This window comes from Panthera onca, chromosome B1, assembly GCF_046562875.1.
Source record: "Panthera onca isolate mPanOnc1 chromosome B1, mPanOnc1 haplotype 2, whole genome shotgun sequence".
In the NCBI taxonomy this organism is placed as follows: domain Eukaryota; kingdom Metazoa; phylum Chordata; class Mammalia; order Carnivora; family Felidae; genus Panthera; species Panthera onca.
In genome coordinates, this window is record NC_138342.1 from 113,000,233 (window position 1) to 113,024,491 (window position 24,259).

Below are 24,259 nucleotides of genomic sequence, written 5' to 3' on the forward strand. Positions count from 1 at the left end.
CAGAATCTGAAGCAGGCTCCGGGCTCTGAGCTGTCATCACAGAGCCCCATGCAGGGCTCGAACCCACGAACTGCAAAATCATGACCTAAGCAGAAGTTGGATGCTTAACTGACTGAACCACCCAGGCACCCCAATTTTCTCTTCCTTTTATTTGGAGACACATTATCCAGTCCTGTGCCAGTGCTAGTGTTAGAGGAGGCAGTTAGTTAGGTTTTAATAGGATGCCTAGAGGCCAACCAACAAAGGGAGAGTCAGGATTAGCTATTGGGAAAGTTAAAAACTTGTCTTGCCAGCACTCCAGAAACAAACCACAAGAATCTGGATCAAACCAGACAGGCCAGAATGTGACCAAGTAAGGCAGAAAAGGCTTGAAACCTTGCTTCCAAGATATCCCCACCTTAAACAATGAATATTCCACCTCCTAGTTAACAACTGTTAATAAAAGATAAGGACCCCTGGGCAGAGCTCTCTCTTCCTAGCTCTTTCTCTGTCTCCCTCTTTCTCTCTCTCTCCCTCTCTCTTTCTCAGAGCTCACCTACTAACACATCTCAAGAATGTACATTCACTTTAATAAACCCCTGCTTATGTTCCTCATATGCTGTGTTGTGTCTGTCCTCAAATTCTTTCTCCTGAAGAGACAAGAGCCTTCTGTAACATCTTTGGGACTGGCTGGGAAAAAGCCTTGGGACAGGGGTCTCCCCAGTCCACCCGGTAACACTAGAATAGAATAATCCCTCTTTTTGTCTTACCTAATGCAACTTCTAAGTTACCAGACTTGCCATTTTTTTTTTTTTCATGGCAGGATAGTGAGGAATGACTTGGCCTAGTCCAATGTTCCTCAAACTTGTACAGTATTTAGATCTCTTATAAAGGAATGCATTTCTCTTATACCCTAGAGTTGATTCAAATTGTTTTCTTAACTATGTAGAAACACCAGTGAGTATAAACCCTATTGTTTACAGCTATTATTTATCTAATCAAAATAGATGGAAAATTAATTATAAAGAAAAATTATAAAATGATATCATTAAAAACAACAGTATGAATATAATGGTATGAGTGATTTTTTTCTTCTGAAATAATATTATCTGAATGGCTATGAATCTTTTGAAGTTAACATGCCTAGACTGCTTTGTGCTAAATGAGTATTCAATTCCTTCACTGCCACTTTTCTTTTTCCTTCCTCCCCTCCTCCCTCCCTCCCTTCATTCTTCTCTCCTCTTTCTTTCTTTCTTTCTTTCTTTCTTTCTTTCTTTCTTCTTTCCTTCCTTCGGTGAAGAGAGTATCTTTATTATGTGAAGTAAAAAAAAAGTAAGAAAAAGTAATAGAAAATGTCATGGCCACTTTCTTTCTGACCCTGGATTAACAACATATGACTTACAGAGCAGAAGTTGTTACCAAGGCAGTAAATTCTGAAAGAGAAGCGCACTGTCTCTGAGCAAGTATTGAGTGGTTGGGTGGTTCACTTCTATTGCAGACTGAGCCAGAACAATTATGATATTGATGATAATAGCTTCATGGATAGAATAGAACTGCATTTTGTGTTATAGACATATTTTGTAGATGAGAAAACAGACTCAGGGAAGTCTAGTAAATGTCACATTTTCTTCTCCTTTCACTAAACTTTGTGAAACAGTTGTCTAAATTCACTGCCTTTCTACCTCTCTCTCCTCTCCTCTGTCTCTCTCTCTCTTTTGACCTCCTTCCCAGATTTCTCTCACCCTCCTACTTCCTGACTCTGGCAACCACCAATCTGTTTTCTGTTGTGTGAGAGCTGGTTTTTACATTTGTTTTTGGTTTTGTGTTTATTTATTTATTTTTTTTAGATTTCACATATGTAAGAGAAATTGTATTTGTCTTTGTCTGTCTGGTTTATTTCACTTTGCATAATGCCCTCGAGGTCTATTCATGTTGTTATAAATATCAAGATTTCATTTTTTATGGCTTAAAAGATTCCATTTTATGTATTTGTGTGTATAATATATATTCACATCTACCATGTATATATACTGCAATTTATTCATCCGTCCGTAAATGGGCAAATGCACACTTAGGTTGTTTCCCTATCTTATCGATTGTAAATAATGCTGCAATGAGAACTGGGGAGTGAATGTCTTTTTGAGTTCATGGTTTTATTTTCTTTGGATAAATCCTGAGACGTGGAATTACTGGATCATATGGCAATTCTATTTTTCATTTTTTGAGGAAGTTTCATAGTGTTATGCATTGTTGCTGCACCAATTGACATTCCCACCAGCAGTGCATAAGCATTCCCTTTTCTTCACACCACACCAACACTTTTTACTTCTTGTCTTGATAATAGCCATTCTATTCCATGTGAAGTGGTATTTCATTATGGCTTTGATCTGCATTTCCCTGATGATTAATGATGTTGAACATCTTTTCATGTACCTTTTGGTCATCTGTATGTTTTCTTTGGGAAAATGTTTAGATCCTCTGCCCGTTTTTAAATTGGATTTTTTTTTTTCTGTTGATTTGTATGTTTTGGGTATTAGTCCCTTATCAGATATATAAATGGTAAGAAATAATTTCTCACATTTCATAGGTTACCTTTTCATTTTGCTTATGGTTTCCTTTGTTGTTCAGAAGCTTTTTCATTTTTACTTTTTATGTTTTTTATTTTTGTTTATGTTTTTATTTATTTATGTATTATTTTTATTTTTTTAAGTTTATTTATTTATTTTGAGAGAGAGAGAGAGACCATGAGCAGGGGAGGGACAGAGAGAGAGGGAGAGAGAGAATCCACAGCATACTCCACACCATCAGCACAGAGCCTGGTGTGGGCTCAAACTCGTGAACCATGAGATCATGACCTGGGCCGAAACAAAGAGTCAGGTGCTTAACCCTCTGAGTCACCCAGGTGTCCCTGTTTATGTTTTTAAAGAATGAGCTATTAGCCTCTTTGATCTTTTTTATTGCCGTTTTAGTCTCTATTTTATTTATTTCTCATCTATTCTTTGTTATTTCTTTTCTTCTACTAACTTTGAGCTTTGTTTGTTCTTTTCTGTCTAGTTCCTTAAGGTGCAAATTAAGTTGTTTATTTCAGACTTCCCCTTATTCTTGAGGTAGGCATTTATTGTTATGAACGTCCCTCTTAGAAATGTTTATCTTGCATTCCAAGTTTTGGAAGGGTATGTTTCCATTTTCATTTTTCTCAAGGCATTTTTTTTTTTAATTTCTCTTTTGACTTCTTCCTTGAATCATTGGTTGTTCAGTAACATGTTGTTTAATCTCCACATATTTTTGAACTTTCCAGTTTTCTTCAGGTAATTAATTTGTGATTTCGTATCATTGTGATTGGAAAGAATGTTTAATAAAATTTTCGTCCTTTTAAACTTATTAACTTATTTTGTTGTCTAACATATGATCTAACCTGGAAAATGTTTCATCTGCACTTGAGAAGAATGTGTATTGTGTTGCCTTTGAATGGAATATTCTATGTGCTTGCTTTGGCAGCACACATACCGAATGGCATAGTCTGTATATGTCTGTTAACTCTATCCAACCTAATCTGTTATTTAAGGCCAGTGTCTCCTTATTAATTTTATCTCTGGATGATCTATCCATTGATATAAGAATCGTCCTTAAAAATTTCCTGTTATTATTGCACTGCTGTCTTTTTCTCCTTTTATATCTGTTAACATTTTCTTTACATATTTTAGATGCTTCTGTGGTGAGTACATAAATATCTATAACTGGTAATATCCTCTCATTGGATTTACCCCTTTAGTATTATGTAACACTAATCTTTGTCTCTTATACAACCTGTTTCAAAGGCTATTTTGTCTGGCATTAAGTATAGCTCCTCCAGCTCTCTTTTGGATTTCATTGGCATGCAATATCTTTTTTCCATTCTTCACTTTCAGTCTGTGTGCGATCTCACAACTAAAATAGGTCTCTCGTAGGCAGCATATAAGTGGGTCTTATTTTTTTTAACATACATTCAGTCACTATGTTTTTTGAGTGAGAATTTAGCCTATTTACAGTTAAGAATATATTTATAAATATGAACTTATTGCCTTACTGTTCATTGTTTACTCTCTGTATTATAGCTTCTATCAATTTTATTAGGAAATATGACTCATTTCCATGTCCTCTTTTCATCTGTATTATCACTGACGTAGCACAGGTACTCATCACCCTTTGCTGGCACTGTTTGCAAGAACATGTCAACTAATTCCCTTTTCTAAAGACTTCTGTTTATCAAGTCTCTTCGCATAAGAACTACAGGTATCTGTCTAAATGGAATCTCATTTACTTAAGATCCATTAGTCAATCACTTAGCTTAAAAGGTAGTGTCCACCTTCTTCAATCTAGCATATCAACTCTTGTAAGAAGTAGCAATTTTTTTAATGACTCCATCCTCCACTTAACCATGTCAGTCAGTGCTTATTATTTTTCATAATTTTGTTCATATTTGCTATTATAATGTACATCTGTTCCTCCAGAGGAATAGAACCAAATATATATATGAGCTAGAAAGATATATATATATATATATATATATATATATATATATATATAATAGCGAGGAGAGAGAGAGAGAGCTTTATTTTAAGGAATTGGTTCATGCCATTGTGTGGGTTGACAAATCTGAAATCTGGCAGGCAAGCTGGCAGGCTGGAGATTCAGGTAAGATTTGATGTTATATTTTTGAAACAAAAGGTTGGAAACAGGCAAAATTTCTATGTTGTAGTCTGGAGGCAGAATTCCTTCTTTGAAAAATCTGACTTTGCACTGTATATCTGCAGCTGATTGAATGAGACTCATGCAGATTATGGAGGGTAATCTCCTTTGCTTAAACTCATCTGATTTTTAAAATTAATCACATCTAAAAAATACAGAAATATCGAGACAAATGTATGACCAAACTACTGGTCACCATAGTCTAACAAAGTCTATACATAAAGTCAACCATCACTTATGATAAATATCCTGTTTGTTCTCTCATGTGCTTGTATAGTTTTTATTTCCTTTCAAAATACAGCTGCTGGAAGTCTAATATGACAACTCTAAACTGTGTTTTTTGGCCCTAATCAATAAAACACTGTTTTAACATTATTTGTCAAGATCTTCCTTTACAAGAATACCATTATTTTGCCTTCAAAGTTTAACCTTAATGGTAAAAAAATAGGCTAGTATTGGACATGGAGGTGTTAATCATGTGATGAAAAGACAGAGGCACCACGGATTTCAAAGGTTTAACTAATGTAATGATCTACAATGGGTGAAGTCAGTCATTATCACAGCACCTAATCCAAGATAACAACACTAAAAGTCGGATGAAAGAGTTTCAAATTTCTATTTAGGAGATCATATTTAACCACAATGTCTAGATGTCTAAATATGTGAATGACAACTAAATAGTCTAACTCTATGAATCTGTAGACAGACATTCAAAATATAAAGACATTTTTCATTTAATGCCAAATAGTCAACATAACATATGTAATGATTGGAATAGGAAATACGAAATGTGTTGGTTCAAGGCTGCTCAATAAAAGGAAATAATAAATATAAAGGTGAAAGTCATAGAGAATTAGAGGAAAATCAATATTTGGGGTGCCTAATTTTACTGCAAAGGACCAGATAGGCTAGTAGATTTTCCAGGCCACATACAGTCTCTCTCAAGTATTCTCTTTGATTTTGTTTTTCTTTTCTACAACATTTTAAAATATAAGTAATATTGTTACCTCATGCGCCAAACAAAAGTAGGCTTCTGTCAGATCTATCTTCAATGTGTAGCTCTTAAGTAATTACATAATTCTTTAAGAGAATTGCAATGACAAGAGATGTCTCCTCACTCTTTCAAGTGTATTTATAACCTGGTCCTTTCTTTCCTGTATTACATAGGATTTGGCTATGGATAATAGAAAAATCTAAAATAAGGGAGGCATACCAAAGATAGAAATTTATTTCCCTCATGTAAACTTCGGAGGCACAAATCCAAGTCTGATGGATCCAGACTCCTTTAAATTTACCAGTCTACTCTCATTCTCTTGGTTCAAGGTGGAAGCTGTGTCCTGAGGTGGATGAAGGAGAAACAAAAAGATGTGAAAGTGACAGCATCAGATGTATAATCTAAAGAAGTGTTCAAGAAAGCTTCTGTAAAACACTTACGTTTATATCTGTTTTGTCAGAATTTACTCATGGGAGTATATCTAGCTGCAAGGAAAGTAGTTGTCCTTATACTGAATAACAGTGTATCCAGTTAAATTTTCTGTTTTTATAATAGAAAGTAAGAAAATATTAGGGGATAACTAATGGTTTCTGCCATGATTCTTCCTTAGTTGCATAGGAAGCCCAATTATGGTATGTAAACATTTAGTCCCATTACAAAATAAGTATAGCAGATAAAAATATATTATTCATATTATTTAAGCTGACTAAGCTATCAGTGAACATATTTTAACAGTTTAGTTTAATCATGTTCAGAAATACTATTTTGTAAGAAAAAAACACATAAAACTAAATTTCTCTGAGAAACAGTACCACAAGGCCTAATTAATCTAAAAATACACACACACACACACACATATATATATATACACACACACACATATAGCCTTACTAATGACTCTATATATGACATTACTAATGACCTTACTGATGATTTTATATATATATATATATATATACACACACACATATATATATATATATATATATATATATATATATGACCTTAATAATGACTATACCACATTCTAAAAGATATTATTTAATTTGTCAATTTTTCATATTCTGGTATAATCCAAGGAGAAATTCTTTAAATAAAAATGTATGAATGAGCAGAATCTTTTTAAATAGTTCATTGGTCTAAAGGAGATTTCTTTAATGATATATTTTGCACAAATTATTTCCGAGGAAAATAACTTTACTATTTGTCATTCCAACCACAATAATAAAAAATTAGCAGATAATACATTCCCTCATATTTATAGCTTTCTCATATGCATTTTTAAGTAAGTGAAGGCTAGCATTAAAAGAAGTTGGGATGTGAGTGATAGGATGTCTATATTACTCACATTTCCATTTGTATCTATATATATTACTTAGATTTTTGCTTTCTTACACTTTCTACACACACAAGAAAAGCTATTTAAAATATTTGTTTTAGCACTAACTTGGATATAAACATTAATTTACACACATATCCATAAATGTTTGTGATCAAAACAATAACATAACAAAAAAATAAAATAAAGGATTGAAAATATTAACTTTGAAAACATATATGATGCTGTACATAAGCTCATAAACAGGTGGAAACAATCCTCAAATCACTTCAAAGTAATAATATATAATATAATATATTAAATGAAGAATTTCTAGTGAGTCTTTCCACTTATATTATTTGGATACATTTTCAGAGACAACAGAACCACAGCTGGTACAAACATAATTCATCTATTATTACTAGACATTTATTAAACTGCTATATTGTACTAGGTTTGATTTAAATTTATTCGGGATAGGGGTGCCTGAGTGACTCAGTCGGGTAAGTGTCCAACTCTTGGTTTTGCCTCAGGTCCTGATCTCATGGCTCGTGAGATCGAGCCCTGCACTGGGCTCTGTGCTGTCAACAAGGAGTAGGCTTGGGCTTCTCTCTCTCTGTGCCCCTTCCCTGCTCATGTGCTCTCTCTCTCAAAATAAATAAATTAAAAAAATAAATTTCTTAGAAATAAATTACATAACATAGTATTCCTGTTTCAACGACAATACTAACTTTTGCATCAAAATTATATCTGGTGACAAAATTAGCATTTATCTAATTGAAGAATGCTTCCACACATGTAGATACGGAGTGATCTATCTGGTAGTCCTTAAATGTAGTCATTTTGAATGCATTGGAAGTCAACCTGTGCAGTGGCTGGTTCTCCTTTGCTGCAAGTTCTTTTATTTCCAGAGTAAATTAGTGAGCAGTAATTTCATTCATATTTATAAAAACAAGAATTCAAGGGTTCAAGAAAGAGAATGATGAGAATCATGTATTTAGTTCTATACAGGCAAAACCAAAGCTTGTCAATTCCAATAACATATACCATTAAACTACTGATTGCTTTTATTTTGTGAATTATGTATTAGGTTTATATGTACTTGTGAACTATTAAGAAGCCATCAAACTCAGCACAGAGATGTGAAATCCAAATGATTCACATCTCTAGACAAAAACAAATATGCTTCCAAATATTCCTAAAAATAGAAAAGGAAACAGAGAAAGACAAAGAGAAGCAAATCAATTTAGCTGAAACTTTAGTTTGTTTTTTTTTCTTTTTCTATGACATGTCCCTTATGAATATTATCTGATCCTTTTATCATGGTTGTCACTACCTACTACAAAATATTCATTCTAGGATGTGTGGCATAGGCTATTATGATAACTATAACAGTACTTTATTTATATTATAGAGTGACACCTGCTTGCAATTAGCATTTACAATGACTAATGTAATTATTTCCCTGTAGAATTTTTAGAAATATCTGAGTCGAATTTATTTTACTTTCTTTACTACAAAATGAGATGTAAGTTTTTGAAAGTGACTAAGTATTTTTTTGAACTTCATTCAGGTAACATAAAATATATTAAAGTAACTTCTCCAAAGTGTATAACTATTATTTATGAAAATGCATATATTCAATACAGTAAAATTAACACCAAAAGAAGTGAAATAATTAATTGGTTTTAGTTTGTAGCCACAGCCAGGAATCCATTCTTACTCTGTTCCAGAGAGACTCGAGTAATTGCTACTTAATAGCAGAAGAAAGTTATATACTTACTCCTTATTTCTCTGATGCTTTGGGAGTTCTAACAATGTTTGTTTCTGGTATCAGATGGCTGACATTTATGTAATGCTGGGCTTCTAACAAACAGTGGGCAAACATGATATTCTACTCGCAAATGTAAGATTTAAAAAAAATAGTAATTATTACTTCAGAGTCTGATTTAAGACACTACTCAAAAGCCATCATGAAATACACTGTTTCATATGTGTTTTCCTTACTGCAAGTTGAATTTATTAATAGTTTGTTTGGTAAAGTAAAAGACATTCACAAGATTTATAGCGGAAACAATCACAGCAGATCTTCACGGTATTGTGCTGAGGTTTTGTTGAGCTCATGGCATCCTGTGATTAACTGCTTTTGGAGACAGAGTTTGTAACAGGGCTGTGTCACAGCTCTATGTCACCATGTTTCATAAAGTTACTGGTAGGCCTTTAGGGAGGGTAAGTGTATAAACATTCACTTAACAAGAGATGTATGGACAAGCTGTGAAAGTAATGACTAATTGACTGCCATTCGGGATTTATTTGGAAATCTTTTGACCCCAGCTCCACCTCACATAATGATGAATGACACCTCCTTCTCTATTAAAGGGAAACAGCAAGCTTGGGCCCTGAGCAAGCACTCTCAAGTGTGACTAAAAGTCACAGTGTTTCAGTCTGTGGCGATGAACAAATAGATCCTGAGTATGTACAGATTCCCATTTCCTTGCTCAGTAGCGAAGTTAATAAATTAGGTAAATAAAACACAATAATTTATTTCTTGTAGGTTTAAGGTGGCAAATCAGGGTCGCCTGGGTGGTTCAGTAGGCTAATCACCCAACTCTTGATTTCGGCTCAGGTCATGATCTCACAGTTCCTGAGTTCCAAACCCACTTTGGGCAGGCATGGAGCCTGCTTGGGATTCTCTCTCTCCCCCTCTCTCTGCCCCTTTCCCTCATGCTGTCTCTGTCTCTCTCAAAATAAATAAATAAAAATTTAAAAAAGAAAAACAAACTGGCAAATCAAATGGAAACATATATGGTTGAATTTCAAATGTTCTAATTTCAGAGATGTTTGTTGTTGGCTAAAGAAAGCAAGTATAGTTTCCGTTTCCCAGGAAATATAGTTTATATTTCATTCATTCTGCTACAGTGTAGAATGGCCAATCATCCACACAGTCTTGGTAATTTTCATGGCCTTATTTAAAAGAAGTACCTTTTACTACAGTTCATTTTCTCAATAATCATACTTATCCCATCAAAGAATAAAGCCCTCTGTCTTATAATTGGGTTCCCTCTAATCTGTCAAAAGAAGACAGAGTAGTTGGAGAGAAAAGAAAAAGGGATAGAATAAACATTGCCAGGATTAATAAATAACATTCTATATAACTTCAAAAAATGGAATCAGTTTTCTTTTTTTTTTTTTTTTTTTTTAAATTTTTTTTTTTTTCAACGTTTATTTATTTTTGCGACAGAGAGAGACAGAGCATGAACGGGGGAGGGACAGAGAGAGAGGGAGACACAGAATCGGAAACAGGCTCCAGGCTCTGAGCCATCAGCCCAGAGCCTGACGCGGGGCTCGAACTCACGGACCGTGAGATCGTGACCTGGCTGAAGTCGGACGCTTAACCGACTGCGCCACCCAGGCGCCCCTCAGTTTTCTTATTTAAGTACACATTTATACTTTTTAGAATGTGATTCTTTAAACATAAAGCTATTACAGGATACCTTTTAATTCAAATTTAAAATTATGAGGACACCGTACATTTCATGTAACAATGCAAGTATTAGGAAGAAATTGAATGACAGCATGAAAAAACTTGTAACATATCTTATGGTCTTGCCCTCATCTACAGTGCTAGCTTCTTAAACTTATTTTGGATCCACAGCCATGAAAGAATTCAGTTTTTAAACCTCTGACTCTTTAGGTATATCATCATTGTTCTATGACTCGAGACAAGCTGTGATTCAGGGATATAAGTGGTAGAAAAGAAGGATATTGTACTCCGTCTTGACTTAAATCAAAAATATTACTTTAGGGGCACCTGGGTGGCTTAGTCAGTTAAGCATCCGACTTCGGCTCAGGTCATGATCTCAGGGTTCATGGGTTCCAGCTCCATGTCAGGCTCTGTGCTGACAGCTCAGAGCCTGGAGCCTGCTTCAGATTCTGTGTCTCCCTCTGTCTGCCCTTTCCCTGTTTTCTCTCTTTCCCCTTCTCTCTCTTTTACTCTCTCTCTCTCTCTCTCAAAAAACTAAAATAAACTTAAAAAATATATTAGTTTACAACCTGCTTTCCAGTCTCATCAGTTTAAAGAATTCCATGGCACATTTGCCAATATTCTTATTTCAGAAAGTCCCCAAATCATCCTCAGGCTACATGTGGCTTTAGTTATGTTCCCCATTTGTTCTTCATCAACATTACATGAGCTCACTTAGTCACATTTGGGCAAAAGTACACTTGGTGAAAGTTGAACAGGTCTGCTTATAAATTTATTACTAATACAGGAAGGGGCTAAAGATGGAAGACTGTTATAAAATGTCATTTGCTTTGACAAAAAAGTAATGATATAAACTGGAGAAAAACAGAAAAGAAAAAGAAGAAAGTAGAAGCAGCTTATGATTGCCTATGGCTAATAGATAGCAGGCAAAAGACATTGAGGAGATGGTCATCTGAACGGAAGTAACGTAAAGGTAGATGAAAGGAAATATATGTATTAACGTCAAAAACTATGTACACTTGAAATTTTATCCTACCTGCAAGCTAACAAGTCAGGCTGCCAGTTTCATAGGAGCTAGCAGTAGACAAGCCACCCCTGACGGAGAGAATAGGACACTATTCTCATTCCCTTCACTTCCCTACTGCCAGGTCCCAAGGGGGTGATGTTGAGAAGGGCACAGGTGGATGTTGCTCTTACAGTAGGTTCGTGTCACAGCTGAGGAACCCCAAATTTAAGAAGCTTACATCTTTTAATGTGGGCTGGTAGAAAATTTGCCTAAACTTGGCCGCAGCTGGAGACATCATCTTTATTTTCTTGCTCAGAAAACAAATATGTTCTCTTTCCTGGAGATAGTCACTATCTCAGTCTTCCAAGGCTGTTTGCAATACAAATGTCCTGAAAAAGTAGTTAACAAAAGCTTATGCAGACTTGCAGAAACTCCATGAAGAATTGTCTCCAGGCAATTAGGAAAAAGGTGAACGCTAGAAAAAAAAAATTGTAAAGTTTCCAAACTACCAAAACAAAACAGACAAAAAATGTCAATAGAAATAGACCAGTATGTGAAAAATATCATATTAAGTGTGACACAAAGAATAATGAAATAAAGTGATGGCAGATATGAGACTGAATAAAAGATTCTGCCCCCAAATGTAAATGGGATTTTTTCTCTTTTCAAAGACAAATAATTTCAGAATGACTTGCAAAGGAAAATCCTTGTGTATGTTTCTAGAAGGTATATACCTAAAATAAAAAGATACTAAAATGAAGGAAAGACAAAAAGGTATACCAGATGAATACAATCCAAAATGAAATAGGGATCAGGACCTGAAAATGAAATAGGTATCGGTACCTAAAAAGGTAAAATTCTCCGCAACAAAATCAAGACAAAAGACCCTTCATAATATATTAGCACAATTTCCAAAGTGAGGATATGGCATGGATAAATATCCATTAACCATAAGACAATCACCATCTTCGAAAAACACCACGGATAAAATTGACAAGAAGTTAACAGAAGAACAATAAAAATAGGTTAATTCAATATATCAATCTTAGCCTAAGATAAATCAAGTTGTTAAATTGTAAGTAATAGTTTATAATCTTTTAATATATAAAGAATATGATCAATAAGGTAAATTCTATGGATGCATTATGACTCTGCATTTGGATGACAATACAACTTCTTTTCAAATGCACATGGATCATTCAAAAGAGGAAACGGGATAAGGATATAATAATTTTATGTATATTAATTATAATAAAATATCTTACTAAAAGGAAACATCTAAGAACTAGTTCACAACTTAACTTTGTAACACATATTAATAAAGCACCTTCTTCCTTTTAGGCAATATTCTAGGCACTGCTGTGACTACATTACTCAGTTCATATATCTCCTATTACACTTTGTATAAATTGTGTATTCGTGCATTGTTTCTCTGTTCTAACCCTCCATATCCATTAATGTAAAATTGCATATAGTTTTGATTCAGTTGCTAGATCCAAGATATTTATTAAAACACACACACACACACACACACACACACACATACACACACACAGAAAAAAAAAAGCCTCCATTTTCTTCATATATAACAGTCCAAACAAACAAAAAAATATGTGCCGGAAAGACTGCTTCATATACTTTCATAATTGTAAATAACTTCAGAAGAATTGAGAATATGAAATAAAAAGTAAGGGGAAAGTACTCAAGGGAGATTTGGGTTAACATTGAAGTAAATGGCAGAATAAATAAAAGAGAAGGAAAGCACTGTTGACTGTGCATAAAAGAGAAAAATGAGAAAGTAATGAAAGTTGATTGTGGGTCGCTCTGCTTCCTGTACGTTGCCGTTCGTAACGCATCTGCATGTCTTTTTCTGCTTTTATGATTTTAATTTCATTTCTATGCAGTATTGCTGAAGCACAAGCTGTATCAATATCAATGAACTATTAGAACGCCTCTTTTGAATTATATTTTTTAGCAAACCTTTTCTAAGCAGGAACAAGCTGAGTCTTTTCAATATTCCAAAAGAAACCTTAAGCAGTTACCAGGAAGCCGTACTTGGGAAGACTTTTAAAATACAGAACAAAGTATATTTTAACTTAATTCAATGAACGCTTATTTAAATAGGATAATTTATCAGATAAAGAAGTGGCAAGGCTAAAAGCAACTGAAAGACATTCAGGAACCAGGTTCTATTCATTAAGATTTTATGTATTTGGAAAAGAAGAAAGTAAGTTGCCAGCTGATTTACTTATTAACAATTCTAAATTCCATTACCAATTTTTAAAGTATTATAAAAATATATAATATTTTGGATATTATTTATATATGTATATATATGGATATAATATATCCAATGACTTTCTTTTTTAAAAAATTATTTTAACATTTATTTATTACTGAGAGACAGAGAGAACAGAGCATGAGCATGGAAGGGGAAGAGAGAGGAGGAGACATAGAATTTGAAGCAGGCTCCAAGCACTGAGCTGTCAGCACATTGCTGGACGAGAGGCTTGAACTCACGGACGGTGAGATCATGAGCTGAGCCGAAGTCGGATGCTTAACCAACTGAGCCACCCAGGCACCACTATCCAATGACTTTCAATACAGCACTGAAATAAAAATTCAAATCAACATAATCATATGAACTGATAGATATTAAGTTGAGAACAAATAAGAATGAGAGATATGTTACCTCTTTGTCAGTAAAATTTTACCTTTAATTTTTTACTTTAAATACCTCAGAATGAGGGTTTTACTCACTGATATAAGCATGTATTTCTTATACTTTTATTACTTCATTACAGAATACATTGTATCCAAATTAAATACCAAAAATATCATTTAATTCTATACAATAAAAATAATATCATATTCATTTGGAACTTGACTATGGAAAACATAGATGTTGGAACAGATTTAATGTTTATTTATTTATTTTGAGAAAGAGAGAGAGAGAGAGAGAGGGCACAGACATAAGTGGGTAAGGGACAGGAAGAGAGCAGGCTCCAGTGCTCTCAGTGCAGAGCCTGATGCGGGACTTGATGTCACCAAACAGGAGATCATGATCGGAGCCAAATTCAAGAGTCTGATGCTTAAATGACTGAGCCACCCTCGTGGCCCTCAGTTCATCATATTTATATATATTTATGTGTCAAGTGTTACCAGTGGAATGATTAAACTTACATAGCTTACCTATCCCATGTTGCTCAAGCGGTTTTCTGCTTCTCCTGTGTCCTTGGTCGAAGACCACTGACCTTCCCTTGAAATACCATGGAGAAAAAGGTCAACATACAGATAAGTCTACTTCTCATAGAAAAATGTTCGCTATATTTCCATCTAGGTATATGTTGCAAAGACATATGCTCTGAGGAAAGTATATGGGTATTAAGTGTGCAAAAAATAAATTCTGGGGGTGCCTGGTTGGCTCAGTCAGTTAAGTGTCTGGCTCTTGACTTTGGCTCAGGGCACCACCTCATGGTTCATTAGTTTGAGCCCCACCATCGGGCTCTGTGCTGACTTCATGGAACCTGCTTGGGACTCTCTCCAAGTCTCTGCCCTTCCTGTGCTGTCTCTCTCAAAATAAATAAATAAACTTTAAAAGATAATAAATAAATAAATAAATAAACAAATAAATTCTGTATTTCTACATGTAATGAATTATTTACCTATGGAAGCCTGCTCAGAAGTTTGTACATGTTTGTCAGTCCATTTCCATTGAATTCATATCTTCTCTCCCCTCCATATTAAAAAAAAATGACAACAGCATTGTGTCTTAGCAAAAGAAGATAACTGGAGGACACATCCTCACCGAATTAAAGCATTCATAAAATTCCAGAGGTCACTAGATTCGTCACCTGATCTGTAGGCGTTTAGTCATTCAATATTCCAGTATATTTCCAGCAAACAATATAAAAGCTGTCAAGATCATTGATATTGGTTCACATGTGGGCTAGAAGTGTGCTGATGTAATTTACAACCTGATATTGCAGAATATTATACATGATTGATTCACTTAAGTTTTCTTGTTATGGTGTTTATTTCTTCGGCTCCTTTTACTGCTAACTTATAATGTTGGGGACCCAGACAATTACCATCATCTATACATACCACATCTATAGGTAAATGAGAGTGAACCTACATATGATAGAGTTTGGCATAGTGTCATAAGAACAAAAATAATCACCCAAAATATCTATTAGTATGCATCTTTCTTAATAAAATACATTTTTTTTATCAAGTTATAATGGAGTTGCCCTATTTCCTTCTCTCCAGTTAAATCTTCTCTTCCTTGTCCCCCAAATAAATACTTAATTATCCAAGCATTCAATATGATGGAATAATAACTTAGAGTATGTGTAAATCTTAACAAAGTTCATACTATTTAGATTTATGAACTGCAATACATCTTAAAGAAGGAACTGATTTCATAGATTTAGCTCATGCATTAAAGAATTAAAAGCTTCTACTTCAGAGTTAAAAATAAGCATAGATTGCTTACCATGTAGACAAGTTGTTCTAGATGGGGAAAAAATACCTAAAGTTACATATAGCATCCTCCTGTGAAATTTTTAAAAATATTCCACAATAGTTCATAAATAATGTAAATATACTAAAGATAATTTTGTTAAGGCAAGAGGTTGTACCAAAACATTCCACAGTATTACCCATGAAAGAATAATACTCAATATCGAGGGAGGATGACTGCTGCAGAATTATCCCTAAACTTGACATTGTTCTTAGAAGAAAAAGTACTTTAGGATTCATTCTAAATTAGAACTTTTTCAAATGCAGTTTCTCAAAGACCAAAGACTCTTATGCAATATATCTTAAGTAGGATGTGGAAATGGACATTTTTAAAACCATCCATATGATATGAACAAAAACAATTTGTGAACCATGTTTTGTGAAGTATTACAAGTTTTTGTTGTTTTGTTTTGTTTTTTAGTTTGGGAAAGTGTCTGGGCTGTCAAATGTTCCATGCTGTAAGGTGCAGCTCTGAGGATGTGAGTGAGAAGAAGGCAACTGATCAAGTGACCTTCATTCTATGGCACAGAATTACATGTTCCCTTGCCACTGACATCAAATGTGGCATTCAAAGATGCATAAACATGTTCAACAGTGCTCTGGGAAAACCAACATCCAAATCCTGGCTCATTTAAGTTGTTTAGCACATATGAAACATACTAGAACTTTCCATATAAGTTTAAATATTGCAGAAAAATAAAGATATATATATATATAATATTGAAGAAAAATAAAGATACATATATATATATATATATATATATATATATACAGGTTTTGAATCACATCTCACTTATCTTTTATTTTAGAGATCATAGGTGTTTTGTTTTGTTTTTTTTTCTTTTCTCTCTGGACTAAAGATAGTTATCATGTCTCAGAAGGCCCCTAATTTCGTATTTCCCACTGAAAAGACTTCATTTTCAATTAATACTTTCTCTCCTACACACAGATGTCTGGACTTACCTTTTGTAGTTGTATCAGCCTATGTTCATCATAATACAATAATACTGTAATATATAGTTGATACAGAGATGGCCATGCAGTAACAAGAGTCTTGATACTTGTGAGTCTAAACTAAGAAATAATATTTATGTTGGTGTAGAACTTTAGAGAAAGAGGACTTTTGCCTCTTTTTAAAATTTTCCTCTAAAAAAAAGGAAAGAACCCTAAAACACAAACTCAGCATATCTAAAAGTCCAAGTGTATGATGGAGACCCATCAAGTCAAATGATGGTCAAGCCGGGTATAGGATGAAATTGATTGGTCACCTGGAGTTTCATATCAGAGTTAACCCAAAGGTAAAGGTAAAACCCCCTTATTTATAGGAAAAGAATTGATTACAAATGGTATGTGAGTAGGCTCTGGCACTCATATCCCAGAGTAACGAAGGAGCTGAGAATAATTAAAAAACATAAAGACACACTATTTTCGTGTGAAGAAAAAGAATCCTGAGAAATTTGCAGTTGATGCTCTGTACTGACCAGAAACAAATGTACACTCTGTACAATATTGAGATTCATCGTAAAACAAGGAAACTCTCTGGTGGCCTTAAACACACAGCTTTTGGTTACTCAACTATGTGAATCACCTGCAAATTGCTAACAAAGAAAGAACTCTTCACATTGCATCATTCAGGGATTTGTAACATTTTTTTTTTGTTAAAGTATAGAACCAGTCTCAGGTCTGACATGTGAAGAGCCGAAGTCTTCACTCCTGTTCTCACCAGAAGAATAGGGAACAAACTGAAATCAGTGACTCTTAGTTCCATCAGAAGATTGCCACCACGAAACAAATGGCTGTCCCCAAAACTGGAGGGACAGGCAGATACAGAGAATCGTAACTTACCAGGAACAGAAAACATTTCTAGAACCAGAACTGAAAGAAACATTCAAAGGTTAACTAACTGCTGGAGACTAGCCATATAGTAGCTTGAGAGATAAAAGTTCCTAGAGGCTGAGCCTTAGGGGATGCCTCACATTTTTGTGAGTTTTACCTCAAGCAGTCTTACCATATTCTCAAGGTGAAGCTAAGAGAAAGCTTCTTTCTTGCTCTGGCATAGCCAAATGAAAACTAACCATTTTGTAATTGCCCAGAATTTTTTAGACCCTTCAAGAAAGGAGAAACTATTTTACCTAACCAACCTTAGAATAATGGAAATATCTAATTCTAGCCATCACTCATCCTCTGTTCTTACTTAAGTCTAAATAAAGCTGAGAAGCATTTGTGAAGCACACAGCCCAGGAGCACAGGCTCACTATTGGGCTGAGTCCTGCTCAGAATTCTAGAATGCTTCCTCTTTTCCCCACATTTCATCAATAGGGGCTATTTACCTCAGTTCTCTCACCTGATACATCATGACCAGCTTTCAACAAAACTCACAAGGCATGCTGAAGGCAAAAATCACAATCTGAATAGACAAAGCAAGCAACAGAATCAGATATGACAAGGATTTTGAAATTGTCAGCTGGGGATTTAAAATAACTCTGAGTAATATGCTAAGGACTCTAATGTAAAAAGTGGAAAACATGGAAAAAAAAGAGACAGGTAGTATAAGCGACTCTAAGAAAGAATAAAAAAGAAATGGTAGAAATAAAAATATTGTAACAGAAATGAAGAATGCTTTTTGTGGGATTGTGAAGAGACTGCAAAGAGTGAAGGAAAGAGTAATTAAGGTTGAATATATGTTAATGAAAACATTCCAAATTAAAAAGGAAAGAAAAAAGAAATAATGAAAAAAGGGGGGATGTGTAACAGAATATCCAAAAAATGTTGGACAATTTCAAAGGGTATAGCATATGCAAAATGGGAATACCAGATAGAGAAGAAACAAACAAACAATATATTTAAGGTAAAATGGCTGAGAATTTTCCAATGTTAATAGTAGAAAACAAACCACAGATCCAGGAAACTCAGAGTACTGTGACTAATTTATAAATGAAACTTTGATCAGTATGTATTTATAGTGAAAAAAACAAACAAACAAACAAACAGCAAATAATAGGATTTGGTACTATCCATGGTTTAAGGCCTCCACTGAAAGTCTTGGAATATGTCCCCCTGTGGATAAGAAGGGACTACTGTATGGCATTAAATGCTTATTTTAGAGAAGAAAAAAGGTATCAAATCCATCATTTAAGCTTCCACCTTAAGAAACTAGAAAAAAAAGACATTAAGTGAAAAACAAGAAGAAAGACAGTAAGAAAAGAAATCAATGAGATTGAGGAGAAAAAAATAGAGGAAAAATAATAGAACCAAAATTAGTTGTTCAAAATAATTGATAAATTGAAATACCTCTAGGTAGACTTATTAAAAAAAGAGAGAAAACACAAATTATTCATGTCAGGAATCAAACAGGGGATTTCCCTACAGATCCCAGGGATGTTAAGAAGATAAGAAAGAAACACTAACAACTCTATAACCAATTGCTTGACATAATCAACCAAAACTGAATTCATAGTTTAAAGTATCCCAACACAGAAAATTCTAATTCTGCACAGTTTCATTAGTGACTTCTACCATTTAAGGAAGATATAATACCAATTCCACACCATCTATTTCCGAAAACAGAAGAAGAAAAATACTTCTTAACTAATTTTTATAAGTTCAGCACTACTCTGATATCAAAATCTGACAAACACATTGAAAAACATTGAAAACACTGAATCAGCTAAAAACATATGTTCACTCAAACACTTATTCACGGATATGATAGCAGGATTATTTTTGATAGTCAAAAAGTAAAAACAAATGCCCATCAACTGATGAATAAACATAATATACATTAATAGAATTAGATATTGGTTAGCAATAAAAAAGAATGGAGTGATGTTAACATGCTACAAGATGAATGATCTTGAAGACATCATATAATGCAAGAATACCACCACTTGGTCGATAGGACAAATTTCCTGAGGAGCACCGGTTTTAATTCACTATACTTCCCCTTTTTCTGACTCCTTTCTTCACACCACTTTCTTTTAGATCGGTTTCATCCTGGGGACTCCTGGGTCATTTAAGGTCAGACGTCGGCCCAGGTCATGATCTCATGGTTCATGAGTTCAAGCCCCACATTGGGCTCTCTGCTGTCAACACACAGCCCATTTCAGATCCTCTGTCCCCTTCTCTCTTCCGTCCCTCCCCGGCTGGTTCTGTCTCTCAAAATAAATGAAAAAACTTAAATAAATTTTTTTTTTAACGTTTATTTATTTTTGAGACAGAGAGAGACAGAGCATGAACAGGGGAGGGGCAGAGAGAGAGGGAGACACAGAATCTGAAACAGGCTCCAGGCCCTGAGCTGTCAGCACAGAGCCCGACGCGGGGCTCGAACTCACGGACTGTGAGATCATGACCTGAGCCCAAGTCGGACGCTTAACCGACCGAGCCACCCAGGCGCCCCAAAAAACTTAAATAAATTTTAAAAAGATAGATTTCATCCTGTTAAAAAAAATATTTGCTCTTATTTGTAAAGTGAGGTAAATAACATCCTGATTAAAGCATGACACGATTTAGTTGAAGATGCTCAGGGATCAAACTTTTGAAAAAGGTCAGTCAGCTTGTTAACAGAGACCATCAGCGGCTTGCAGAACAAAAAAAAAAAAAAAAAAAAAAATCAGATAATACACATTTGCTAAAATAGATAAAAAAGAACAAGCAGTTAAAAATGGGTGAAAAATTCTAGGGTTTACTGGGACCTAGATAATCAAAGGCAGACAGGTGACCTTTGACTAAACCCATTCACTTGTGGGGTGAGCTATAAGGAGGGCCCAAGATAGAGTTTTGTTGCCAACAGTACCCACAGCCAAAGGGCAAACTCAGAAGGTCTCCTCTGATAGAAACTAGAAAGGTCTGAATAGTCTTTTCTTGAGTAATGCTTGGCACACATCATCCTCTAGTTTGGATGGGTTTGACTACCCAGAAGGATGGGGCTCTTTGTGCTGGTGGCAGTCTTGTGCTAACCCCAGATCCTTAGCTAGGAGTGTTGCTCCAAATCCACCCTGATACTTATTGGCAGACGGAACTCCATCCATCATCCCAGGTAGAGGATTATGTTGCCTGACCAACCCCATCATAAGCTCATATTTAGGATTTTAACCAGTAGTCTTGGGTCAAGCCCTAACCTGATTCCAAGTTTCATAGCTTCATCAGTTGAAATCATATAATAGCGATCATGTTGTTGCAGATCTTTGCAGCCTGCCCAGTCCTAACAGCTCCACAGTACTCCATATTGGAGTCCGTGCACCGCAGCAACTCTTTGTAGCAGCAAATTCATCTTTGACTTCTCCACCAAAAATAGGAGGTTTCCAGACAGAGCAGCCCCCACACTACCAGGAATAGGGACGTCCATGAAAACTGCTCCCATTTTCTCAACTTCTTTGGCCAATTCTCTTGAAACTGTGGCATCGATAGTACTGCAATCTATTGAAAGTGAGCCTTTCTTCACTTTTTTTTTAGAATTTCATTTGCTCCAGAATAATCTTCTATCGCATTGACACTCGTAGGCAACATTGTAATAATTGTGTCAATTCTTTCAGCTACATCTGCTGGGGAAGACACTAACTGCTCACCTGCATCTTAAAGCTCTTTGCATGCATCAGGGAACACATCATAAATAATGAGTAGGATAGTCATTTCATGGGATTTTTGTCATTTTTCCCCTTTATTGCCCAGTCCAATGAATCCAACTGAACACTTAGAAACCAATGACCTAGAACACACCTTTGCAAGGCTGGAGGCTACCAGTCATTGTCAGTGCCTCCAATACCGGAGTCCAGAGGGGGCTCAACAGAGCCATAAGGAGGCTGGCCCACTGCCCCAGCCCCGCCTCCCAGTGGTAACCCCCGAGGTTTCCCGCTCGCCCACAGACTGCTTTTACAAACTATTAAGTGCAATTTAACAGCAAAGCCTAATCACATCATTGCTGTGTGGATTATATTTGATAATGTCATTTGCAAGCTACAAAGTGCTTTATCAATATATGATATATATTTATATTATGTTACATATAAACTATAATGTTATAAAACCAGATGTTTTATTATTTGCAAATTTATTAAAGTCTAACTTGTTTAATATTAATCACCTTGAAATAATAAATTATGACTAGTGAATTGGTAAAATTTCAATTTATATTCCTCTTATTCCCTACTGTATGCATCCTGCCTCTACTTTGAACTTTTTGCTAGTGTTTGGAGTGTTTCTTGGTAGCAACTTTGGGGATAGAGTATTATTTGATCATTTTAAACTATATTTTTAGAAGGAAATAAATTCTCTCTGGGTTTAAGATAATATAAAAATCAAAATCAATAGAGAATATATTAGTCTGGGATTGGTTTTGAAAGTTCTCAGATGGATCAGGGGGTCAGAGCAGTGAATTGAGTCTCCTTTCCTTAATGGGTTTTCCCTTATATTATTTAAAGTACTCAAAGAGAATTAATCCTTGTTGTGGAGAACATTAAAGGAATGGATCAATTTTTCCCTCAAAGGAGTTTTCAAATAACCCATATGACCTTTGCCTTTTTGATTGTTAAAATCCTAAGATATCTTATTGTGTCTCTTGAGGTTTCTTTTTTTCTTCTTCTTTTTCAATATTTGTGTTAGGCGTTGGTTTTTGCCTGGGGCAAGAACCTAGTAGAGGAGAAATAGTAGTGTTTTAAAAGCACAAGAATCTAATATGCATTTCTAAATCTAACCTTTAAAGAGATTTTTTTTTTTCTTAAACAAAGATGAATCTAGGCAGAAATTTTGGAGGACTTGAAATTGCAAAAATTAAACTTCTATAAATATTTAAATAACTGTTTGTCTATATTCAAGTGTTTATTTGACCATAATAGTAATCACTTTCCCGATTTCTCAATATTACTTTATTGAATCAAGGAAATATATGGACATTCTTACAAATATGGACATACTCCTGCTCAAATCACTTTTCTGGCACTCATAAAAAAGATACATTATTTCATTAAATCACCTGTGGAGGCACTTCTTCCATATTAAGAAAAAAAAATCCTCTAGTTCATAGAAATTTGGCTAAACCCATATATCCTGCTTTTAGAAAGATCACTAAGCAATTTAACGTCTGATTTTATTCCTAATCATAATTGAAGAGGTAATCTCAGTTACTAAGTTCTCTGATTATTATTTAATTTCCAATATTAATTTATTTTTCTTACCCTACATCCATGATGCCAGAGTGGAGGGTTTTGAGATTAAGTACAATCTGAAAAATGACAAATCACATGGGGTTAACAGAGATTTTGAAAACATTTCTGAGTGATTCCTTTTTTAATTAAAGATAACTTTAAAAAATAAATAAAGTTATTAAGATGACATGGCTCTTCTCAAAAATTATTTTGAAATATTATATTTTCACACTTCCTATATTTAAAACTTTTTTTTTTTTTAATTTTTTTTTAACATTTATTCATTTTTGAGACAGAGAGAGACAGAGCATGAACGGGGGAGGGTCAGAGAGAGGGAGACACAGAATCTGAAACAGGCTCCAGGCTCTGAGCTGTCAGCACAGAGCCCGACGCGGGGCTCGAACTCACTGACGCAAGATCATGACCTGAGCCGAAGTCGGCCGCTCAACGACTGAGCCACCCAGGCGCCCCCACACTTCCTATATTTAAAAAAAAAATTCCAAATCTATCTGTTCATATGGAAATAGCAAAATTATATTATCTTTATTTAAGACCCAATTCATTAACCCCTTTGTGCTAGGAATTATTACTATATCTTTGCCACCTGTAGGACTGCCTGAGTCAAAGTCAGATTTTTTTTTAATCAGTAAACTTCCCTCTTTCTTGGAAAAACACACAAAATATTCCATTACTATCCTTTTGAAGTCTTTATGATCTGTAGTGACTTCCACTTTCATTTCTGATATCGGTCATTTGTGTTTTGTATTTTCTCAAACAGTATGGCCAGAAAGCATTTCAATTATATGGATTATGTCAGTTTGGGTCCTCCTAAAACCAGACACCAAGATGGGATTTGTTGCACAAAGGATTTGCTATGGAATTGTCTGTGAAGGATAAAAGATGAGGAGGGGACAGAAATCGGCTGGGAAAATCTCCAGACCACAGTGCAACTTTGACAGCTGTGAAAAGAGAAAAAAGAGAAAGAATGGGATAGGAAGACCCTCTGACACAGCATGGTTCTGAGAAAGCTTCAGTCATAGCAAAGGGTTTCCCCATCAGAGTAATCCTGTGTTAGGAATGGGCCAGG

General features: G+C 34.8%; 1 pseudogene; it reads right to left on the bottom strand.

The window, feature by feature from the left end:
* Nucleotides 1–21,623, bottom strand: part of LOC132693008 (3-hydroxyisobutyrate dehydrogenase, mitochondrial-like) — a 75,107-nt pseudogene extending 53,484 nt beyond the window's left edge.
* Nucleotides 21,624–24,259: the final 2,636 nt, after the last annotated feature.